Source organism: Podarcis melisellensis, assembly GCF_964234715.1.
Source record: "Podarcis melisellensis genome assembly, chromosome: 1".
NCBI classification, from domain to species: domain Eukaryota; kingdom Metazoa; phylum Chordata; class Lepidosauria; order Squamata; family Lacertidae; genus Podarcis; species Podarcis melisellensis.
In genome coordinates this window covers 51,437,768-51,462,251 of record NC_138528.1, presented here as the reverse complement: position 1 = coordinate 51,462,251, position 24,484 = coordinate 51,437,768, and the positions used below count along the sequence as shown (strand labels likewise).

At 41.7% G+C, this 24,484-nt stretch overlaps 1 protein-coding gene across 2 annotated transcripts in view; it reads right to left on the bottom strand.

Annotated features, from left to right (window-relative positions):
- The window catches only part of TP53I11 (tumor protein p53 inducible protein 11), a 49,367-nt gene extending 30,443 nt beyond the window's left edge, over positions 1–18,924 (bottom strand). Inside the window, exon 1 of one of the 2 annotated variants that reach the window (XM_081892173.1) lies at positions 18,697–18,924. The gene's annotated coding sequence lies outside the window, so the exon portion shown is untranslated. Of the gene's footprint in view, positions 1–18,504; positions 18,524–18,696 lie in introns of those variants that run through there. The other variant, XM_081892174.1, reaches the window with a different exon arrangement.
- Between the last annotated feature and the right edge of the window lie 5,560 nt (positions 18,925–24,484).

Genomic DNA, 24,484 nt, shown 5'->3' with positions numbered 1-24,484 from the left:
CAGGTCAAGCAGAAAACCACTCTGACTTGCACCTTCTAGGCATGGGACAAGCGGAAGTGTGGACAAGCCCTAATCCACTTTATGATATTGCAATGATACACCTGTGTTTGCCTCACTCTGATTTTTCCTACAGTTCCACCAATACCTTTCTGTTACAGAACACATATCAAGAGGCACCAGGTGCAATTGGCTAGTTTGGCATTCAGTCATAAAGTTCTCTTTATTAAGTAAAATGCTCCCTTCCATTCTTCTCTGATAATGTGGCAGTTCTTAGCTTCAAGCGGACTGCCTCAATTTGTCATTGCAGCAACCATGACTCAGTCAACGACACTTTCCAGTCTCAAAGCTCCACTGCAATCCAGTGAATAATTGATTGGGCTGCTGAACATGTCATGGATACCTGCCTGCCTGTCTCCACCAAGCCGGGACCATCTCCCTTCATAGAGATGGATCCAAATCTCTGCAGCAATACTGCTATCACGGTTTCCTTTGATCAATCACAAATTGTAGACTGAATAAGAAAAATTTTATGAGAAAACTTTGGGCTTGCTTACAGCTCAGAGGCATCAGAGACAAATGTTACAAAAGAAAGCAGGATTGATAAATACATTCCAAAAGCTACGTTCCACTAAGAGGTGACAACAAATACATACATTTCCCTGATAGATCTGTGGCTGTATAAATTAACATTTCAGCTCAAAGGAGAATTAGAGGAGAACAAAAAATAGCATGAGTGTTGTGGAATGTTTTTCCTGCTGAAATATGGGAGGCTACACTGGAAACGGGTGGTGCTGTGGTCTAAACCACAGAGCCTAGGACTTGCCAGTCAGAAGGTCAGCAGTTCGAATCCCTGCGATGGAGTGAGCTCCCGTTGCTCAGTCCCTGCTCCTGCCAACCTAGCAGTTTGAAAGCACATCAAAGTGCAAGTAGATAAATAGGTACCGCTCTGGCAGGAAGGTGAACAGCATTTCTGTGCACTGCTCTGGTTCACCAGAAGCAGTTAGTCATGCTGGCCACATGACTCGGAAGCTGTCTGCGGACAAACGCTGGCTCCCTTGGCCAGTAAAGAGAGATGAACGCTGCAACCCCAGAGTTGTCCGCAACTGGACTTAATGGTCAGGGTCCCTTTACCTTACATTGGTACTAGCATTCTTGAAGACACTCCTATTTCAACAGGCATTTCCCAGATTTCTTGACTTGAGTCTCCTGCTTTGATTGTTGTTTTCAACTGTTTTAACCATCACACTGTTTAAATGGGCTTGTTTATTATATAGTGTTATGTGGGGACAGATTCCCCAAACTAAAAGTCCTAGGTACCATATTCACGCAAACAATGTAATTTCTAGTAGTAGAGTTAGTAAATGTAGGAGATTACTAAATGCATGAAGTTTTCACCCAGGTGCGAGACAGCTTAGCAGTGTAAAAATGCAGGCTGAATCCCTTTCCTTGCCAGGAATAGCCTGGGGAGAAGAACCATCATGTAGTACAAAGGAAGGTAATAGGTGACTGACAAAAACAGTTCTCTTGTGCTGGGCAACAGAGGAGTGTGAACCCGTCCTTTCATGAGTGGCTGGTAAGCAGACAAAGGTCAGGTTTAGGATTTCATTGTTTGATTATGTAAACTGGGAGAGGGAGTTCCGGGTGGGCAATGACATAGGTGGAAGGGAAAATTGTCTTGGTTTTCACCTATTAGACCTTATTGTGCCATTTTGATTTTGTATTGGAGACATTTCAGATTAGGGCTGTATTTGAACTTTCAGAACTTGGCTCAAATTGCACCCATATTGTTTCAAAGTAGAAGAGTTTGGCAGCAAACAAAACTACAGTCACAGCAAGACATGCTTGCTATATAAATACCAAACTACATTTAGATTTCGCTCTCTGAGTCTCTCTTTCTCGCTCTCTGATCTCATCGTAAGATTGAACTGCAAGAGCCTGGGTGATTTAAATTCTGTGCCTCCTCCACTAATGCAGTACCATCACTCTCTCCATCTCCCATCTGTAGAAACTACGCACACACGGCATGATGAAGCACTGTGATCCACAAAAGCACAGCACATGGGGATAGCCTCATACAACAGCAGTGCTTTTTATTATTAAAAGGCTGCCCAAACTAAGCATTGTTGGTGGCAGCTGAACACTTAAAAAGCAAAAGCAAAAAATAAGAAATGCAGCTTTGACATCACATTCAGATGTGTGTGTATTCTGTACATGATTTACTCAACAGATGTACTGGTACATGTTTCTTAATTTACCTATCCAGTTTCTCTCCAAGACTGCTCCTCCTCTGGTTCAGAAATTCACCTGCATTTTTTCTGCCTATCAGCAACACATTATATCCAGACCAGTAAAAGTGCTTTATAGACAAGATATGCTTTAGATGAGATGTGTGCATGTTTAGAATTCTCATGCTACCTTCTTGAATTTTAAAAAGGGGAGTGAACTCTGTTTCAGTATCACAGAACTGTGAAGATCCAAAGGTCATCTAATCTGACCCTCTGCACTAAAGCAGAATTCTCCTTATCTGGAATTCTATCAAATTAAAATAGCCTGCTCGTAAATAGAGCCACTAAATGTGGATAACAAATGAAACTACTGTACAGCATACATCAAGACATTACCTTCAACAGTATAAAGAGTGCGGCATCATCTTTAGACTCACAAGGTGAATTGACCCATAAAGTAAATCAGATGGAAACTGTTAAGTGTTACATTATCTTCATTATTAGGCTGTGCACTGACTGTGTACTTCCAAAAGTACAATTCAGATAAGGGAATTTCAGTCAAGGTTTTCACATGTGAATGTTGGATGGAGCAATTAACAAGGTGTTTTGAGTCGAATTGGGGTCTCCCAAAATCCCCTCCTTGAGTAATATTGTGGGCTCAGGTGTCTCCAAAGCACTGCATTTTAAAAGTGGCCACAAGGGATGCCGGAGAAATTGGATTGAGTTCTCATTTAAAGCTGAATTTATCAAATTGTCACTTTCTGAAAATATGTAAGAACTGAAACATAGTGATACTAATCTGTTTTCCAACCATCTATGAGAATAACATACAAAAGTGAATTATATTAGGAAAAATTCCTTGCAAACATATTTATATTAGCCAATCCATCCTAAAGCAGTAAAATCTATCCTTGCAGGAGAATTAATGAAGGTATTATTCTGACATTTGGCAGACTTTGCTGTCTCCAAAGAGGCAATATTCAGCTATGTCCTACTCACAGTAGACCCACTGAAATTAATGAACCTAAATTAACAATGTACAGTAACTTCGATAGGTCTACTCCAAGTATGACTAGTGCTGAATACAATCCAAGGTTTCTTTGGGGGGAAGGAAGAGATGATGCATGTGTACCAGTAGTCTTCTGGACACAAAAGAGATTTCTGAAGCCAGGGCAAATGATGGGGGGGGGGGGGAGGGCACAAGGAATGAAAGAGGGTCCGGTCCTGGAATGACCTTTGCACCTTATGTCCCAAGTTTGTGCATTTCCTAAAAGCCACATATATCACTTTTAAGAGCCAAATTATATAATCCAAACAAATATATAAAACAGAGAAATATGAAAAAAAAAATCGTGTCTGCATCTGCTAGATTGATACTGACCAAGTCTTATCTGCGCATCTGCAGTTTGTGATGAGCCAACCCTATACTGAGAGTCAGGCAGTCTATGGGTATGACTCTGTGTCTAAAGCAAACAAACAAACTTAATGAACTTATGCTGCAAAACTTTGTGTTTAATGATTTTTCACTCTTAAGCATAATTCACTTGTACTTAATCTGTTTGTGCATGCAGAAGAAAAAGAAAAAATATAAGATTTGGTGTGTGTGTGTGTGTGTGTGTGTGTGTATGCCTGTCAGTTGCTGAGCAAAAAAACAAAGTTGGATAGAAAGAAAAGGAGTCTACCAGGTGCAAACTCTGTAATTGACAGAGCAATCAGTGGTGTCAAACATGATCCTTTACTCTAGTTTACAACCTTATAGTGTTCCTGATGGCTGACTGCAAAATCCTGGCATGTTCTGAAGATTCTTAAAAAAGTGTTACACTTTCTGTACTGGCCAAGAATGATGAAAAAGTCTCTCTCACTCTCATAATATAATAGCAGTTTATTACTTGTATCCCACCCATCTGACACACAGAGATCATCTTGAAATATGGAACTAGAGGTGCTATTGAGCCTTCCCAGCTGATGAACACCTTGTCCCTAAAAGCTATGCCATGGCCACTGTATCTTTATGACATCATGTTGGTTTCTATGGCAACAAGCTCATTCCAGACAGATTATTATTAGTTTTAGGTGAAGAATTCCCCTGCTTGCATAAGAAAGAAAAAGAATACAATTAGAAGTAATGAAGATTTTCAGAAGAGCAAGAATGTACAGATTTATGTGAAAGATGAAATATGACAACAGTCAGAGGAAAGGAGGCAGATGAAGTAGTGTTTCATAATTCACAATGATTAGGAAGGAGTGGGAAAGAAATGGAATTGCTTCAGAGGAACTACTAGGCACGTGTTTAATGGGGTCATATGTTGCAGTTGAACATTTCTACGCAAAACATAAAAATTAGACCAGTATTCAAAAGATGAGGAAGAAACGGCATGCAACAATGCTCTTTTGATTTGACAACAGCATCACTTCGAAGGACTTCAAAAAAATTCAAAACATTGGGGCTGAAGTCTCTTGCTTTTTGCCATGCTGAGAACAACTCATTTAGCCCCCACACTACTTTCTTCAAAGACCACAGATACCCATCCCAGAGAGAGATCACCCCTTTGCACAGACATGTTTCCTATCCACTCATGAACACATGGTATGAAAGGCCAATGGGCATATTTCCAGTTCCCCATCAACCACACAGAAGATTTTCAGTTTTAGAATATCAGCAAAAGACTGTAGTTGCATACAGTACAATGTATTAGGAGAACAATGTTTAAAATATTTATTGTATTATACAAAGCAAGTACAGTGGTACCTCGGGTTAAGTACTTAATTCATTCCGGAGGTCTGTTCTTAACCTGAAACTGTTCTTAACCTGAAGCACCACTTTAGCTAATGGGGCCTCCAGCTGCTGCCGCGCCGCCGGAGCACGATTTCTGTCTCATCCTGAAGCAAAGTTCTTAACCTGAAGCACTATTTCTGGGTTAGCAGAGGCTGTAACCTGAAGCGTATGTAACCTGAAGCGTATGTAACCCAAGGTACCACTGTAAATGAATTGTTCCTTGTGGGAGATAACCTTTGTGCCCCATGTAGAGATGAGCAGGTTTAACAGGCATTGAACCAATTAGAGAAAGCCATAACATCAACTCTCTAAGTGCCTAGAAGGTGATGTGACAGAGAGAACCTCTTCTTGTCAGCATTCCATTTATGTGCTACAAAAAGAATAAGCCTCCCCACAAGTAAAACAGTGAGCAGGAACACCTAGAATATAGTCAGCATTGTGCTAGCAAGAACATGTTCACTCTTAATTTACAGGTGAAATGTTCTCCCTCCACCCCGCTATTCAATTTGAAAGATCCCAAAGAGTCCACAATGCTACCCATCCAGCATCCCTTTCAAAAAAATGAACTTTAATTTTATTTGCTTTTATTTTGTGCGCACCCCATTTACACAGTTGAGCACTTTAGGATTTCATTCTCACAAATAGAGAGTTTCCTAGCTGCTGCATCATCAGGCAATTTTTGTCAGTCAAAGAAAGTAAACGGGAAGACATGTACGCATGCTGTTTATATACAAAGGGCATCTCCATGTCTTCAGTCCGTTTAAAGAATACTAGGAAAAGGAAGACTTGGAAGTTGAGCATGATAGGGGAATAATCACTCAACTGGAGATGACAACTTAAAAAAGGAGCTAGAAATGACTATTTTAAGAAGTACCTTGGACCCTTTAATAAAAATATAGTTTCAGAGAAGCTTAGAAAACTTTTCCCCCTTTCCCCCCCCCCTTTACAAGCCTCCTTTCTTCCGAGCAACTCACAAAGGTGTAAAGGGTTCTTCCACCACCCATTTTAACTTGACAACCCTGTGAGTTAGTAGGTTAGTTTGAGAGATTGTGATGGACCCATAGTCATTCATGGCTTGACAGAGATTTGGACCTGAGTCTTAGTCTCTGTCTTCTTAGTCTCTGTCCAACATTCTAACCCTAGGGTAGCCAACATAGTCCCTCCAGAGGTTGCTGGACTACAAACACCGTAATTCCTGACCATTGTCCATGCTGGCAGGGGCACATGCGATTTTGTAGTCCAAAAGTATCTAGAGGGTACCATGTTAGCAACTGCCTGCTCTAACTACTACCTCACAACAAAACAATGAAAGAAGAAGAAGAAGAAGAAGAAGAAAAAGAAGAAGAAGAAGAAGAAGAAGAAGAAGAAGAAGAAGAAGAAGAGGAGTTTGGATTTGATATCCCACCTTTCACTCCCTTTAAGGAGTCTCAAAGCGGCTAACATTCTCCTTTCCCTTCCTCCCCCACAACAAACACTCTGTGAGGTGAGTGGGGCTGAGAGACTTCAAAGAAGTGTGACTGGCCCAAGGTCACCCAGCAGCTGCATGTGGAGGAGCGGAGACACGAACCCGGTTCCCCAGATTACGAGACTACCGCTCTTAACCACTACACTACACTGGCGAGATGTGTTTTGTTGCAGGTGAAGTCATGAAAGAACCAAATGTTAAAAGCTAAAGGGGGGAATGCCAATTATGCTAGCATCAAGAATTTGACACAGTGCAGTTTGAAGGAAGCCAGAAAATTTTAAAACAGCTTTAAAAGTATTTTGAAGTGCTCTAGCCCTGGGATCGCAAACATAATGTCCCCCGCCTCCCCTGTTGCTGCACTGAAGCAATCGTCCTTGACCACTGGCCATGCTGGTTGACTACTGCCCTGTCAGTTCTTTTTTATATTTAAAACCCTGCCAACTTTAAACCTTTCATTTAATCATCTTGATGAGGTTGGAAATTTCCACCAGCAATATTTATTCACTTAACTCCAGGGGCAGATATGCAGGTCCCACAGAGAACTATACTTTTGACCCAATGTATGGCTTATGTCTTTTGCTGCCTATAGACCCAGAAGGTCTTTTGAAATTGTAAGCCTCAAATTCCATTACTACCATCTGCCTTTGTCTGCACCCCAGTCTATACATTAAGGGCAAGGACTTAGGCTCAGGGAGCAAATGGGGCTCCTCCAAGTGAAACTGGCCCTTGAGACTCTTCCCAGGCTGTCTGACGGCCTCTTCAGATGCTTTTGCCTGGCTGGAATGTGTCTCTAAACTATGCCAATACATGTTGATTTCCTGTATAGGGATGTGCATGTAGGAACTATTACGACTTTTGTGTAGCTGGAATACAACTTACTGCACAAAAGGTAAGAGTCACACCTGTTGCTCCACTCGCTTTTACCTCTGACACTATTGGCATGTGGTCCTAAGAAGGTTGTCTGCAAGTAAATGTAGCACTTGAGCTGAAAAGGGTTTCCCATCTCTGCCACACACATTTTTTTAAAAAAACAACACCACACAGATAAAATTACTTTTTGGCAGACTATGGGCAGATACTTGGATTTTCATCAAATTCTTATTCCGTATATAGTGTAGTTCTTGAGAAACTGGGCAAAGATCTAAATCAGACCTCAAGGACAAAGTCTGGGTGCCCTTCAGTTGTTAAGTATCTCCCATAGCAACTTATGTTGCAAATATATATATACAGACTTCTTGGGAAACGGAAGCTGCAAACTTCTGGCTATCACTAACTAAACTGCTTGAGCTGTCATCAGCACTAGTTCTAGAATGATTTATTTGGAGTAGGGTTGCCAAATCCTATAGTAAGTTCATTTAAGGTAATGGACTTTAGGTTAGTCGTTGTCTTCAATTTCAATGAGTCTACTCTGTGTAGGATTGACACAGGATACAACTCTGAATCTTGACACATGGTCCTTCTTTCCAAAGAGTATAAACCCAAAGAACAAAGCCATAGTTACTTCCAAAATGTGATGAAGGTCCAACACTATATTATTGCAATTAGTCACAGAAGTGTGTAGTGCCCATAACTGCATTGCTTATATTCTTAATCAACATGCGTTTATATTTGCTTGTTTTAACATAGCAGAGGGAAGGGATGGTTTGTTATCCCCAATATATCAAATGCAGCTTTTAACTGGAAACCTAATAAACAATTCCATTCACTCCTTTCTTTTCTTCTGCCCTTCTTCCTAGTCGACATTAATTCATCCGATTTTCTACTGGTCCCTCTTCAGGACAAACTTCTAAAGAAGTTCTATAGCTGATTAACTGACAGGATACAAGAGAAGGCCACTATTGGTTAGTACCTGTGACATCATTACCTGGAAGGAGCAAAATTTTCTTCCATTTTGACTAAACTGTGTCACATTTTAGAGGCTGAACAGTTGTCTGCTGTATTACTTTAAGTGTTCCAGAAATCTGCTAGTTTGCAAACATTTTTGCCATCATGCTACAAAACCATGAGAAAGTACCGTATATGTGTGCAAATGCACAAATCCAACTGCTGTTTTAATACAATAATAACAGGAAGAAACTATATTGGACATAATTTCTAAAGACTGACCAGCAGTGCTTTTTCCAGGGGGTACTCAAGAGTACACAGTATTGGAACCTCTTTTGTGGTTGTTAAAAAGTGTGGCACTTACTGTAACAACTTCATGGTGAGTACCGGCACTATTTTTCTAGAAGAAGAAGAAAAACCACTGCTGACCAGCATTCCTTTAAAAAAAGGGGGGGTTAACCAAGAAGGCAACAAAACAGGCAATTCTTTTGTGCAGTATGCAAGTTATCACTTACATAGCAAGACGTCTTTCCTTTCCGTTTCCATCTACTTCTCAACCTCATGTTTCCTGTAAATGTTCCAGAGCAATTTCCCAATCCCTGTCTGACTACCCCAGGAGGTCGTAAAGTAGCTACTGCATCCTTCCTGATTCTACCTATTCATGCAGCACTTCGTTCAAATTGCCAGTACAAGTTGCCCCAACCCAACTGGCTTTTTCATGAGGCTTGCTTCCTCCAGTTTTAATTATAAAATGTCCCCAAGCTTTCCTTATCAGAAGGGCACAACTCTAGGGCCAAGGACATTCAGATTTTCAAATTCAGCTCTAGGTGAAAGTTATGATAAGGTAAACTTCCTTGTTTGTTTGTTTGTTTTTAGTTCTCTTAACCAACACATGCCTGGACACCACGGAGACTGATATACAGTCTTTTGGCACTGAATACAGCTTTGGAAAACAAGCGCAATCGAAAGCATGTTTACTGGAAAGTAACTTGCATTGACTTCATTGGGGATTTATTCCAAACCTAAGGCTGCAATCCTAAAACCACTTACTTAGGAGAAAGTCCACTGAACTCAATAAGGCTTGCTTCTGAGTTGACATTCATAGGTTTGCACTATTGCCTTTTAGAACCCAATAAGCATAGTGGCACAAATCATGTCTCTCTTTTTAAAGTCTGGTTTTTATACTGATTTAGGTTTTTAATTTCTTTAATATAAACCATTTTTTCTCTTTTATTGTATTACTGTACATACAGATTTGCAACCTTCTATAAGTATTGTGGGTTTAGAGCAGAAAGTGGCTAACCTGTGGCCCTCCAGATGCTGTTGGACTCCCAACTCTCATCATCCCTGACTGCTGACCATTCTGGCTGGGGCTGATGGGAGTTGGAATCCAACATCTGGAGGGCCATGGATGCTCCAACCCTCCTCAATACCTACCAAGACTCCATGCACTCACACTAATGACGAGCTGATAACTTTGGATTTTTTAAATATGAGAACTTAAACACCTCCATATACCTGAATGGAAGTTATTGTGTTAACATTCAGCACCCACTTGGAGCCTTATTAATACTGGGATGAGTATTCTTCATGGAGTAGGGAGATGAAATGCTGGCTGTGCACAAGGAATGAAAGTAGATCAACTGGGGTGAAGCAAGATGACTAAACACTGAAATGAGCTGTGACAAGTGTGCTGATGTCAATTCAGCCACAGAACGGCAGCTCCAGCAACACAGCACAAACCGCAGGGCTATGGTGGTTCATTGATTTAAGTTTCTGCTTGCAGGCGAAAGTTGCCAGAAGCAGACATGCCAATACAACTGCCTGGAGACCTGCAAATTTCCTTGGAGACCTCCTATGCTTCGGCTGCCCATGTGTCATTAAGCTCTGTTTGTACGACTTGGACAGCTTTACAGTATGAAAAATTTGTGTGGCTTGTGAAAACTCCCTTGTTCCCTTGACAGTCATTGAAACACGGCTCAGTACCCACAAAGGTCCTCCACTCCACTGCTCTGGGTCACAGAGTTTAATGCACCTTTTTATTTTTAATAGGATAAAAGACTTCACTGGGTTTAGCTACAGAACAGACAGCAGTGAGAGGAATTGCACTTGATCTCTGTCTCTTAATTTAGAGCACCTTAAGACAACTTTCTTCGGTGACCTGTTCACAATACTAAATTCAAAAATCGATAAACCACTACTGTGGACTGTTCTCTACTGGTACTTGTCCTATTTGTCAGCATATGAACTGAGAGCATGAGAATGAATAAGGCTGATTGGGTAGCACAGTACAGAACTATTTCAACCAGAGTGTTATTTTGACCACCACCACAGTGTGCAATAGTTAACCCTTCCATTACAACATGTTAGGACAGAATGAAAATCGCATTCTCCCTGCTCATCAGCCAGATCAGCACATATTAGTTGAAAGAAGTCCATCTTCTTCCCAATCATGTCTTGCAGGATGAGGTTTAACCCCCACTACCCACCCAGTGTGCCATCATTATTATTACCCATCTTTTTCCCTGACAGGAACTCAAGATGGCTTACAACTAAAACAGAAACAACTAAAAACATTTGGGGGGGGGAGCAATAATTAGAAAACCATAAACGTTTAAAAGAATAAGTATGCTCTATTAAAACATACAGATAATTACAACAGAAACATCACAGCACAAGCCCTTTCCTTAAAAGAAATTCCCATGAAAAATGGCCTGATTGGCTGAAGATCCGGAATGATGTGTTTTATATCTCCGGCTTGTTTTGTGTCAGGTCAAAGGAGAGGTGCATTGTAGACTGGGGAAGAGTACTGGGAGCAGAATTAAAACTACAGTCCAGAGTTTCCCCCATCTGCAATACATAAACAATGAAAAATTCACAGGAAAGAAAAAATCATTCCTTTAAAGAACCCCCCCCCCCGATACATAAACTTCATTCAATGAAAAGAATGGGAGAACCTAAAGCAATATATGGTGAAGATCGAAGAGAAGTGGGTCATATAGTAAACATAATTTTAAAATAAAACAATACACTTTACCACTGGTGTTGTGCCATTTCGTTCAAAGTTGAACTGTGAATCTATTTTAAAATCACTTCCTCCAATTTGCCTCTCAAAACCCAGAACACTAGAACTGACCCTGGTAAATAAGCACCACTGTAGGAAAATGGAATACATAATTCTGTTCCTGGTCAGAGTCCATCCAGAGCTCATCTTTCCTAAGCATCCAACAATCTGTGGTGCAAAGTCTGTGGACTACAGGGAGTCCTGGGTCAATGAGCGTCTCCCAGTTCAATTAAAATGTGACATCTGCTGATGGGTGTTATGCTTAAACAGAAGAACCATGTGCTGCTTCCATAACCTCTTTATAAAATTTTTTTCCCAAGGAATGGTTGGGAAATCCAGTCTTGTATCTTCTGCTAACCTTTCAAACTGTTTTCAAGAGATACAGATTACAGGTCTGTATTTATAAATGTAAAAAATTAAAAGGAGATTTATAAAAATAACATTCCCATGGTTCAAGCGTCACTAGACATTTCCCATTTGCCTTTAAACCCCAAATAGAACACCAACACAGTTTTAGTGATCCCCCCCATCTGAAATTATATGCCATCTGACTCAAAATGCATCATGTCACGGGAGGCATCACAGAACACATTTCTCAGAAAGCATTCTTTGAATACCACAAGAAGAGCCATAAGGAGAACCAGAATGCCATAGTGCTAAGCTAAGTGTTGAGTGTGGTATGGCAAATGAAGTGCCAGAGTTGGACCAGAGATATTTTAGCTCAGGGTCACCCAGTGTCCTTCATAGCTGACCAGTGTCATGCACTCACCACTTTCTCAGCCTTTTACAGAGACAATAGGGCTGCCCTTGCATACCATCCTGAGTTCCTTAAAGGAAATGCAAAACACTGGGGTGGGGGTGTAAATCAGTTAGGGGCTAAACAGAGATTTGGATCCAAGTATTCAAGCATCAGTTCATACATACAAATTCAGAGCTGCTTGCATGCGGCTTTAGTAACTGTACAAACGGTTTCAAATTACTATCCTACACTACTCTGAAAAAGGAAAGAGAAAGCAAGGAGAACTTTAACTGTGGACCTCCAGATGCTAGTGGACTGCAAGTTCCATCATCCTTGGCCATCAGCCATGCTGGCAGGAGTATCTGGAAGACCACAGCTTCCCCACCCCTGAAATAAATAAAAAACTAAACTAGTAAGCACGTTTTGAACTATAGTGGATTCAACATGTAGATCAAGCATAATGTTCTTGTGTATATTTAACCAAAAAGAAAGAAAAAGGTCTCTTGTTTTAAAATGGTGTAAGCAGAACATGCTGTGGGCTAAGTTTATTTTTCCTTGGCAGTCTCTTAAGCACAACATGCTTGTACAGCACTCCCCTCCCCACCCTCCCACACCTGTATATTCAGACTGTGCTCTGCTTACGAGCTGCGGATATGCTGGAAGTATAATAAGCTGCATTGCAATGCTAAACATTCTAAAGATTTAAAGAAAAGGAAATGGCTCATTTATTAAACACAGCACACAGCAGCAGAGAATAACCATTAGAAACACATGAAGTGTTCTTCTTTGGCAAAAACTGGCACAATAAAATATAATGAAGTGCACTTGTGTAAAAATTGACTAATGAAATAAAACTGGCACAAGGTCTGAAGCTGGACTGAAAAGAAATGTTTTCTTCAGGCATGTCTGCAAGGATCATGGACAGAACACTCCAACATGGTCTTTCAAGTCGCAGAGTATCCGCAGTCGTCTGCACAGCTTGTCATTTTGGAGTTCAGCTGGGAAGTCACAAATAGGACACTTCCATATCCAATTTTGCATTAGCACCTTGAAACAGATGTGCAAAAAGTTTCCCTAGAAATCTCCTAACCTTCAGAGTCACCACCTGGCTTTATTGCAAGTGGGGTTGGTAAGAGACTACTGTACATCCTTCCTTTGTAAACTTTGTGCAAGCAACTTTGTTACTCTGTATATATGTTAAGTTGGGGAGGAAATAAGTTCCTGAAGAAAGGCACTTTAACGTGTTGTTACAATGGAAGGATGAGCTTCCTTTTGAGACATGTACACCAGGGATTTGGAACCTGAGACCCTACAGTCTTCCAGGACTCCCTATCACACCCCTGAGACTCTCCCAAGTCATGCCCATTCTGTAGTCCACATCTCAAAATGGCTCTGCACCTTCCAGAGGCTGGAAGGTGTCCTTGAATTGTGATAATGACTAGTTTCCCTAAATTGAAGAGAGAGGTGTGTGTATATAGAAACCTCTCAGTTGTGCATGGCTAGCATGCAGTCTATTGTATAGAGACAAGAATGGCAATGTTTTCCCTCCCCACTTTTGATCTGGCCCACGCCCACAATGTGGGCCCCAGAAGGTCCCCTATGAGGAAATGCTGAAAAGGGTCCCCTGCTCCTCATACAAGCAAATGCCATAATATTGTTGTGGTGTGACATACTCGCCCTCACCAGCAGCCACGCTCTGTGTAGCAATTCAAAACATGATTGACATCATAGCACAAGATAAGTGAACCTACATGTTATTATCCTGTAGTTCACTTTAGTTTTGTGAGAGTATAATGTTGAGTTGGGGATGGACTGCAGGGAAATTATGGAATAAGTGAGAGAGAATGGATGGAATAGCACGTGCTCTGGTAGAAAAGGCAGGTGGGACTTTTGAAGACACAATGAAAGTAGCAGACTGCAGCATCCTGGAAAAGGAAGACTGCCACACACCAATGCCACAAAACAACAATATGACGTGAGAACTAGATGCAGGGCTTTACCTCATAAAGTTTTCCCAAAACAAGGCTTTTCATATGCTGCGCCATCATTCAACTCACTCTGCTGGTTGTGCCAAAATTATCAGCCTTCTCTGTCCAGTTTATTTCTATCAGCTATCACTCATCTTCAGATCTATGTTCTCTCCCTCCTGTCAGGTCCATGACACTAGTTGAAAGCAATTTCTGAACCAATCCCTCAATCAAGATCTAGCAGGACAACACATGCTCTTATGAAATAAAGCCATTTCTCTGTCTCTCCTGTCCACTGCTTGATGTAATCTTCTTCAATATACAGCACTTTTTAACAGGCTCTGTGTTAACAACATTAAGGCACATCATCAAATTAAATTAAATGCAAGTTAATAATCAAGACTGATCTTGCAACAATGCCAACTGAGGAAAAAATCCAGCTTGTTTGGATAAACTGTGGCACCTCTCTTTGGTTTTAAAATGGCACGTGTGCAAATGGAAAGATCTACAGATGGGACTCAGAAGAGTAGACTAAGATTTTTACCCAGTCATGATTCTTTCACATAAGATAGAAATCATAAGATAGATATGGATGCATAGATAGTTATCAATCTACCAGGAAATGGGTGTAGGCCTGTGATTGATTAGGTTCTTATCTTTTATCTATTTGCTACATGCAGTGCTGCCCATTCTTCAACAAGTAACTCTAGTGCAATGCTAATCAAATAATCTTCTAAGGCACTTTCTCATTGCCTTTTTAAAATGGAAGTCTATGAACTATGCCCCCAACAGGCTCACTGTTAGCTGTCTCACTTTTTCTTCTACTGAATAATAAAATAAGCATCTAACAAAGTGATATATAGTATAAAATGGGGGTGATTTTCCAAAAGTCATTAGACTGCAATTCCCATAATCTCTGACCACTGGCCATGTTGACTGGGGCTGATGGGAGTCCAACACCACCTGGATGGCCACAGGCTCCCCACCTCTTATATAAAACAGAATAAACAAGGAACAGCCTTACAATCTTCAAGTTTGTACACATTATGGCTTACTCTGGTTTCAATGTGTTCCCACCATTGCAGCTTGAAGCTGAGCACACATGTTAGCCACAATCTATGTGCATCCTGTAGTTTCTTGAGAAATACTCCTGTCTGATGTGTTTCCCCTCTAACCAGCTTTCATTCAACTTGAAGATGCAAACAACCATTAAGCTGAGGTGTGTACAGTTCAGACAGCTGCTGTACATGTGCAGATGACAGGGGTTGCCAGCATGGACAAACAAATTAGGTAATGCATATCAGGTGCATATAGAAATTGCAAATGTGACTTGAGATGCGGGGAGGGAGAAACGGCCTTGCTGTGTTTTAAGCCACTAAAGTGCACATACTCTTCTATTGGATTAGATGACCCTCATAGTTTCTTCCAACTCTACAGTTCTATGACTCTATGGCTATTCGGCAATATTAGAGGAGGAACTGACAAATTTCAGCCATCCAGTTCTGTGTTCACTGTTCAGATGGAGTCTGTAATGAGCTTTCTACATCCCATTTCAGTCTCCAATATGTAAACATGAAATATGTGTGCATCCTCTTCATATACATTAAAAGCACCTTTAACACCTCTTACTATTGTGTGCTCAACTGTGGGTCTTTTCTATTGTAGCACCCCAACTTGTGGAAGTCCCTCCCAGGAGAAGTTTAGTTGGCCTTCTCATTAAAGCTACATATGAGCAGCTAAGATCTTATTCTGCTACAGCTCCAGTATGGGGTTAAAATTCCATCTCTATGCTAAATTGTTCTGTTCTGCTCTTGATTTAAATGTATGAAATTGATTTTTCTTTTCAACTGTTCTACTGTGTTTTCTGTAACTTACTTATTCTGCTAGTTGCTCTGAGTTTATTTTAGAATAAAGTGCTTTTTTAAACAGAAGAAGAAGAGCCTTTTAAAATAAAATATCCTTTGTTTGAAACACAAGTTTTTCATTTACAGTACAGAGGCAGAAATAGACTCTGCTGTCATTCAGGACACTCTTGTGACAGTCTGATGAGAGTTGCAATTCAAATCCACTTCTGGAAAACACCAGGATGATGAAGGCTAGACTAAAGCTGGACTGTCCCACTGTTTAGGAACTACAACTGAACTGATAGAGGATAAGATGCTACCTGCCTCGTGATGGTTGTGGGTATGTGATGCAGCTGATCTGAAATATCTGCAATGGTTCCTTGTTCATTTACAGACCAAATTCAAAGTGCTGGTTTTTATGGTCTGGGTCTCATGTGCCCAGGGAGTGCCTTTTACCAAAAGACTCTGCTCTAGATTCCATCTGTTGGGGTGGTAAATGTGCTATGTACCCAAACAAAGAACAGTATCTTTTTGTAGCTGTTTCAGAGTTACGGGATGTGTCCGGCCCAATAATGTCAGGGATAGAAGAAGACATTACTCCACCAGGCTTCTGGGGATTCGTTCTTTTTATATGGTTTTCAAACTGGATCTCATACTTGTATCTTTTGGGGGGTAGGGCAAGCCACTTTCTGAAAATATTTGTTGAAAAGTGGTCATGAAACACTGTAAACAAAGAGCACTTTTAGTGCTGCCTGGAAAGATTCCTTGTATTTTGCAATCATCTGTCCTATTTTTGCAGACTGTATAATAACAATATCAACAGGACTGCTAAGAATTTGAATACATCAAGTGCTTTTAGTGGCTGCGGTGAGAGCATTCTAAGAACCTCCCTATAAAGCAGAACAAAGTTTTCACCATCATGTTTGTCACAAACAGTTAGAGAAAAAGGGAAAGATCATAGAAGTACAAATTTGAACTACTTCTCAGCTCATTCTCTTAATGGTACAGAAGGCTGTTTTCGCATGACTACTGTAGCTTGGAGGGTTCTAGATTCCTTCACATGTGCAGGGACTCCCATTGTTCACAAACTGAACTTTAAAATTAAGTACATATATTGCAAGGCAAAGAGAGTGAGAAGTTAGGATTGCCATATTTCAAAAAGTGAAAAGCTGGACACAAATCCCGGTTACGTTCAGGAAATTCTGGACATATGGCAGCCGTAGATAAGTAGCATTAGTGCAACACTCACTTACAGAGGCTACAGCACAGCTGGGCAACCTGCAGTGCTCTAGCTCTCTTTGGCCTATTAAGTCTTACAGACGCTTCCCATTAGTCATTCTGGCTGGGGCTGATGGGAGTTCTGAGTCCAACAAAAGGAGGACCTCAGGTTCACTACCCTGCCTTAGATCCAGTAGCAAATGGCACCAAGAGAAACTTTGCATTAGTAAAATCAAATGGATCTTGCAAAATGACAAAAGATAGCTGGCTGCATTCCTCAGGCAAGGGAGAGAACATTATTAAGAGAGCAGATGTGAATTCTCAAATACTCTGCTCTGAGGAACCCAACCAGCAGAGATATATATATATATTTAAAAAACAACTGAAAGGAATGGGGTGGGTGTGTTCCCTTCAGTTTTAGAAAGCTGGATGACATGTTGAGAGGTCTGGCTGTGCAGCACTGCTGTTGCTCTTACAATTGCTTCAGGGGGAAAAGCACAGGGAGGAAACAGACAAAGGAATCCCCCCTCCCTTCCCTCCTAGCTGTTTATACAGTTCCTTGCACAATGAAGATGCCCCTTAAGGTGCTGCATGAAGCACAAAGCCATACAGTATGCATGCATTCAGAGACATGTTGACACCCATGCAATGCTTAAATTGAAGGGGAAGGAAGAGGTGGGTGGGGCAACGCCCCTTGGGTATTGGTGGGTTTTGGTTTGATTTTTGTTTTAAGAAGGGGGGGTGGCACAATGTGGGTAATATAACGAGAAATCAGGGGTGTGGCTTGCGGATGTTCACACCCATACCAACCAATAATTCAGGGTACTATGTGCCAGCGCCTTCGTTTTCTTAATCCTTTTTTGTGGCAAATCCACCCACGTATATTTGAATACCTTGTCTGCCCCCCTCCCTCTCCCCGCACCACCATAAAAAAATCAAATTCAGCATCATTGCCTGGGTTGAATGAGGTAAAAAGAAACAAATACCCACAAACTTGTGAGCAATTTCTGCAGCATTTCATAACGCAGCCCACAAGGCTCTTAAAACAAAGAGGTGTCAAGAAATGTTCACCGTTACAACTGGCTCCCCTCCCTCCTTTTTTTCAAGCCTTAAAAACAGAAAGTGGCTTTCTCTGCCAAACTATACGCTGATTTTTATTTTTAATTTTTTTGGCTCTTCGCCAAACTCCAGAAAGGCAACCCCAACGCTGGGGGAAGGAGCGGGGGCGTGTGAGGAGCAATTAATTATTAGTATTAGTAGTAATGGGCTGGGCTGCCTCATCCACTCTCCCAACGTAGAAGGGAGCAAAAAAAGTCGTGGGACAGTCCTGAGGGACTGCTATTTCTTCACCCGCCGGTGCCCGTGAATGCAAGCGGGCTTACTTTCTTCGCAAGTTTGTTTCGCCTCGGGATACACCAGCTGCTCCCGGACTCCGTCTACGACCCCCCACGACCCCCGGGGCAGTTTCGGCCAGCAGCTATTCTGGCCAGCAGCTATTTTCTGAGGGGAGAAAACCCAGGCGGGGAAGCTGGCAGCCTGCCTCGCGAAAAGTCAACGCGCCGAAAACAACTCACAGTTTTAAAGCATGTTCCGCCCACAGAAAAGGTCGCTGGCTCCAGAGAGAAGCTGCTGCTGCAGAAGAAGAAGAAGAAAAAGAAGAGTAACAATCCGCACAGCCGGCCTACGGGAGGCGGTCACATCTCCGAGGGTCCCTCGCAGAGCCGCCGCCAGAGACAGGCGAGCCGGCACAATCAGCCACTTTTGGACAACCTGCGCGTTTCCCCCCCGCAAACCGCGGAGGGCGCTTTAGCCCCGCCTCCGTATTACCATATTCAATCAATCACACGTCGCGCGGCGAGGCAAAAGACGGCCCCGCCCCCGCGCACACGCCCTGCCCGCCGCTTTGTTGCCGCTCGCCCACACGCTGCGCCGCTTAGCTGGAGAGCGACACCTGCAGGGAGCGAGAGGCGGCGCAGGGAGCAGACTTAAGCGCCTCCCGGAGAGGATCTATTGTTTTTACAGTGAATTAAAGGTTGCACGACGCGAGCATCCCGCCCCCACAGCCTCGGAGTCCCCTGGCAGCACGAGCGCGCGTATCCTCGGCGGCAGGTTTGACGGGCTGGTTTATGAATCCGGGTTAACATGCCCCAAGGAGAGGAGAAACTTCGGGTGTTTAAGTTTAGAGCTGAGTTATTAGGTCCCTTTTGTGCATAGCTGTCAACTTTTCCCTTTTCTTGCGAGGAATCCTATTCGGAATAAGGAAATTTCCCTTTAAAAAGGGGGAAAGTTGACAGCTACGCTTTTGTGGTCGGACAGCATTTCATTTTGCGGTGTCAAACCGGTGGAAGAAACCCCAGATGGATTTTTTCACCTGTGTATGTGCAATGGGTGGGCACTTGTACCCTTAAATGCCTGGCTGAGGTGCATTGCCATCGAGTCAGGTGTTTTTCCAGGTGTGCCACCAAAAAACAATAACCAACCATCCCGACCCTCAACAGGGGAAATCCCCATCCGTGGGATTCACAGGACTGAGAAATTCAGTTCCCCCAGTAGAATACAAAAAGGTCGCCAAACCACAACAAACATGAATGAAATGCATTATACTAGTAACACAGTCACTCAAAAACACTTTATTTTTTTTATAATATTTATTAAAGTTTTTCAATATGCATACATAGTTGGTTCACAATAGAATATCTGTCATGACATATTTTCGCAACTTCTCTGGACTTCCTCTCATCTCCCGCTCCCATTTTCATCATAAGAAAAGAAATTTGCCAGCAAATTATCCTCTTATTTACATTATATGCCCACAAACTTAATTTATAATCTAATAATTCCCAAATGGTTCACATTTTCTTAATCTCACTTGTCTTCCTAATTCTATCTAGTTTAGTGGTGCCCAATTCTTTATGATTTAGCAACCTGCTTAGCATTCAGTCAAATTACATTGTTTTTGTAAATAAATCTTAAATTTCTTCCAGTCTTCTTCCATCCTCTCTTCTCCCAGGTCTCGAATTCTGCCTGTCATCTCGGCCAGTTCCATGTAGTCTATCAGTTGCATCTGCCAGTCTTCCAGTGTGGGGAGATCTTGACTTTTCCAGTGCTTCGCTAGGAGTATCCTTGCTGCTGTTGTTGCATACATAAAAAAGGTTCGGTCCTTCTTTACCACCCCTTGGCCGACAATGCCCAGGAGGAAGGCCTCTGGTTTCTTAGTGAAGGTATACTTAAATACCTTTTTCAATTCATTATATATCATTTCCCAGAAGGCCTTCACTTTAGGGCATGTCCACCAGAGGTGAAAGAATGTTCCTTCATTTTCTTTACACTTCCAACATTTATTATCAGACAGGTGGTATATTTTTGCCAGTTTGACTGGGGTCATGTACCATCTATAAATCATTTTCATTATATTTTCTTTCAGAGCATTACATGCAGTAAAGTTCAAGCCAGTAGTCCACAGCCTTTCCCAGTCCTCAAACATGATGTTATACCCAATGTCCTGCGCCCACCTTATCATAGCAGATTTGACCGTTTCATCTTGAGTGTTCCATTTTAGCAGCAGGTTATACATTCTAGAAAGTACCTTAGTTTTTGGTTCTAACAGTTCTGTTTCCAATTTAGATTTCTCCACCTGGAACCCTAACTTCTTGTCATTTTTAAAAATTTCTTTAATCTGAGCGTAATGTAACCAGTCTCGCACTTTATCCTTCAATTTCTCCTGACTCTGCAATTTCCAATTGTCTCCATCTTTTTCTAGTATCTCCCAATATTTTGGCCATTTGGCCTCCATATTGGGTGTTTTTCGGGCCTTAGCTTCCATAGTTGAAAGCCACCTTGGAGTTTTGTTTTCCAATAAGTCTTTGTATCTTGTCCAGACATTAAACACTGCTTTTCTGACAATATGGTTCTTAAAGGCCTTATTGATCTTAACCTTGTCATACCATAAATATGCATGCCATCCAAAAGCATTGTTAAACCCTTCCAAATCCAACACGTCAGTGTCTTCGAGAAGTAGCCAGTCTTTTAGCCAGCAGAAAGCTGCAGCCTCATAGTATAACTTTAAGTCTGGCAGGGCAAAGCCCCCTCTTTCTTTCGCATCAGTTAATATCTTAAACTTAATTCTGGGCTTTTTGCCCTGCCAGACGAATTTAGAGATGTCTCTCTGCCACTTCCGGAAGCACTGCATCTTGTCCACAATCTGAAGTGTTTGAAATAAAAACAACATCTTTGGCAATACATTCATCTTGACACTCAAAAACACTTTAAAGCATAAATACAGAGGCAGATTTAAGGGAACGCAACTCGTTCATCCACACTGGGTGCTGCAGGAGCACCACAACAATGATGAACAATGGAAGGTGAGAGGCAGGGGGTTGCCGATTCTGGCATCGCACAGGGTGCCACTGAGATTTTAAAGCCCAAAGTCTGCCACTGATTATAAAATCATAATATTCACACACACCAAAAAAGCCCCACCAGCCCAGAAGAGCCACAGAAACCTTTGGGAAGGAAAAATAAATAATGTTGGAGATCATCAACTTTTAAAAATACATTAAAGGCATGGTGTCTCTGTCAGGAATGGGTCTGGGGCATGTGGCAACAATATTTTGTAATTTTTAATATCCTCATCTACAGTTGCCATGTCCTTATCCTAGTCCTCCAAGTCACGAAGGACAATGCTACTGTTCCTTCCAGAATCAATGCCCTTTCACTGCCAAAGGAGTAGGGTGGGAAAGGATACAAAGTTGGAAACATAGCAGCTGCTGCTTTTCTTAGAGCAGGTGTGGGGATGCTTTGGCCTCCTTGTGTTGCTGAACTACAAGTCCCATTATGCCTGGTCATGCTTGCTAGGGCCGATGGGAGTTGCAGTTTAGCAGCAGCTGGAGGGCCAAAGATTCTCAACACCTGCCTTAGAGCATTTCAAAAAATGAGTGGAGAGCGTTTGGTCCTCCAGATTTTGGACTCCCACCTAACTTAGAATTTAAATTTCACTTCAAGTGTTCAAGGCACTGTGTAGTCAGTGATGATTAAATCCGTACTGTAAGGTTGCATTAATTTTTTTGTATGCTTCTAAACTTGTTGAAAGCCCCCTAGACATTGACTGCTATTAGGCAATGAGCCAATTAAATAAATAATAACTATTACCCCACATTTCAGAGTGGGGACTGTACCTGGTGGTTTAATTAAGACCACTTGCTCGTTGAAAGCTTGGGTTTTGGCTCACAACTGACTTACGTAGGTTGTGGACACATTATTAACGGAACACACAGGGATCAAAGCTGCTTTGGTTTGGGCTGGTGGGGAATATCAAAACACAGCCTTTCCTAAGAAATGACAGGATACACACAGAAAGGAGATGGATTATATATAGCTAACATTGTGTGTACCCTGCTTCCCAAACCAATGGTGGGATGGATGCAGTGCTGAATGCAGAGTGAATGGAAGTGTGTATGCATCTTACTATGCAATCCTGTGTGTGTACTTTGAAGCAAGACGCTTTGAGTTCAGTGGGACTGGCTCCCATAGGATTGCAGGTTGCACTTACCTGGGGTAAAGTGTCATTTAACTTAATAGGGCTTACTTCTGAGTAGACATAGAATGCTGCTGTTAGCCAATATGTCAGCTCATTGAGTTCATGGTAAAGGAGATTTTCAAACTGGGAAGTTCTAGCTTTCAGCACCCACACTATGTGACACTAGCTTTCAGAGAATTCAATTTCACTGTTTCTATGAAAGTCATGAAAATGTTATTTCTTGATAGTCCTTACTTTGGAAATATTTTCTTTCTTTCTTGGTCAATCTCTCTATATTCTTAAAAGTGAAGGGACTGATGTGTGTCAGTATGAAAAGAGGTGAATGTAGATGAGCACATTGCATCTGAAATCCCAGCAGAATTCAGGCAACCTCCAGAGAAACATACAACCCCATTGTTCCTTTCCCAGCCTTTAATTAACATGGAAATTGGTTTGGGTTTTTTGTTGTTTTTTACTTCTCTGATCATGGATTATTTATGATTCCAGATAAGCCAGCCATGAACAAAGAAATGTATCTAAAGCACTAGCAACATAAAGGGGAGGGGGATAAAGGAACGTAAAGAACATATGCTTTCTTTGTTTCATTTTTTTGTTAGTGTTAAAAATAAAACAAGGCAGACTCGTGAGCATAATCATAATCTTTTCCCAGAGGAATTGATTAAAGGTCAACTGACTGAAGGTTTTTCTTTGTCAAACAAACCTTATGTGCTATGGGCAGATGAACCACATAGTGCAGAATCTATGAGTCTCCTGATGCTGTTGGATTAGATCTACCACTGCCCCTCACCATTGGTCACGCTGGCTGGAGGTGGGGTGAGCTAGGGTCTGACAGCATCTGGCATCCCCCAAATTCCCCACCACTGGCATAGGTCAAACAGTATCAAGGACATCACCCTATAGTGTATAACAGGTCAGACTAGGGAGAATTGCTGCCATTTGACATAAGTAGGAATGTAGTGAGGGTACCCTTTATTAGTCACATCCATGTGTTGTGCCACTTCAGAACACATGCTTGTTTTTTGTTGTTCCTGTGCATGCTTTTGGACATCTTCCTCCACTCAGTGAAGAATTACATCCACCTCACTTGCGGGATCATAGCTACAAAACCCTCTACTTATATTAACATGGACTGCAGCTTTTCAGGCCTCTGAGCATATGCAGAGTACATTTGTCTCACTTTTCAATAACCAAGTCAGGTGCCCCTCCAGCAAATCACTAGTTGAATGTATCACTTGGGCCTTTATTTTTGGTAAATTGTATCCAGCAACATTGATTTCTTTCTGAAAGGCGAATTTCTCTGTTGTCATTTTACTGAAGTCTCCCATTTTATGCATCACTTATATTTCTATCAGACAACGCAGCCAGCAGTACTGCTGTAGTAGCAATTGCACTTCATGAAGCCCCAAGCAAAACAAAAAAAACCCAGCTTCCTTCTATTCTGCAAGCATAGAATCATCCCTTCTTTTGCTACTCTTTAGCTGCCCAGATATGTTCAAAAAGGTGGTTAAGCTACAAATACCTACCGCTAGTAAAAAAAGAGAAGAAAGCAAAGAGAAAAGGTAAAATTACATGTTTGACCATCAACAAGAAAAGGGCAGAACTCGTTAAAAAGCAGGTGGGACTGGCAACAGAATATTGTTGTACAGTCAAACCTCTGTTGTCGAATGTAATCATTCCGGAAGACCGTTCAACTTCCAAAACGTTCAACAACTGAAAACTGAAAGCGGAAGCCTCAATGTAATAGGGAAACTCAAAACGGAAGCCGCATAGCACATTCAGTGTCTGAAAATTGTTAGAAAACTGGAGCAGTTAATTCCTGATTTTCA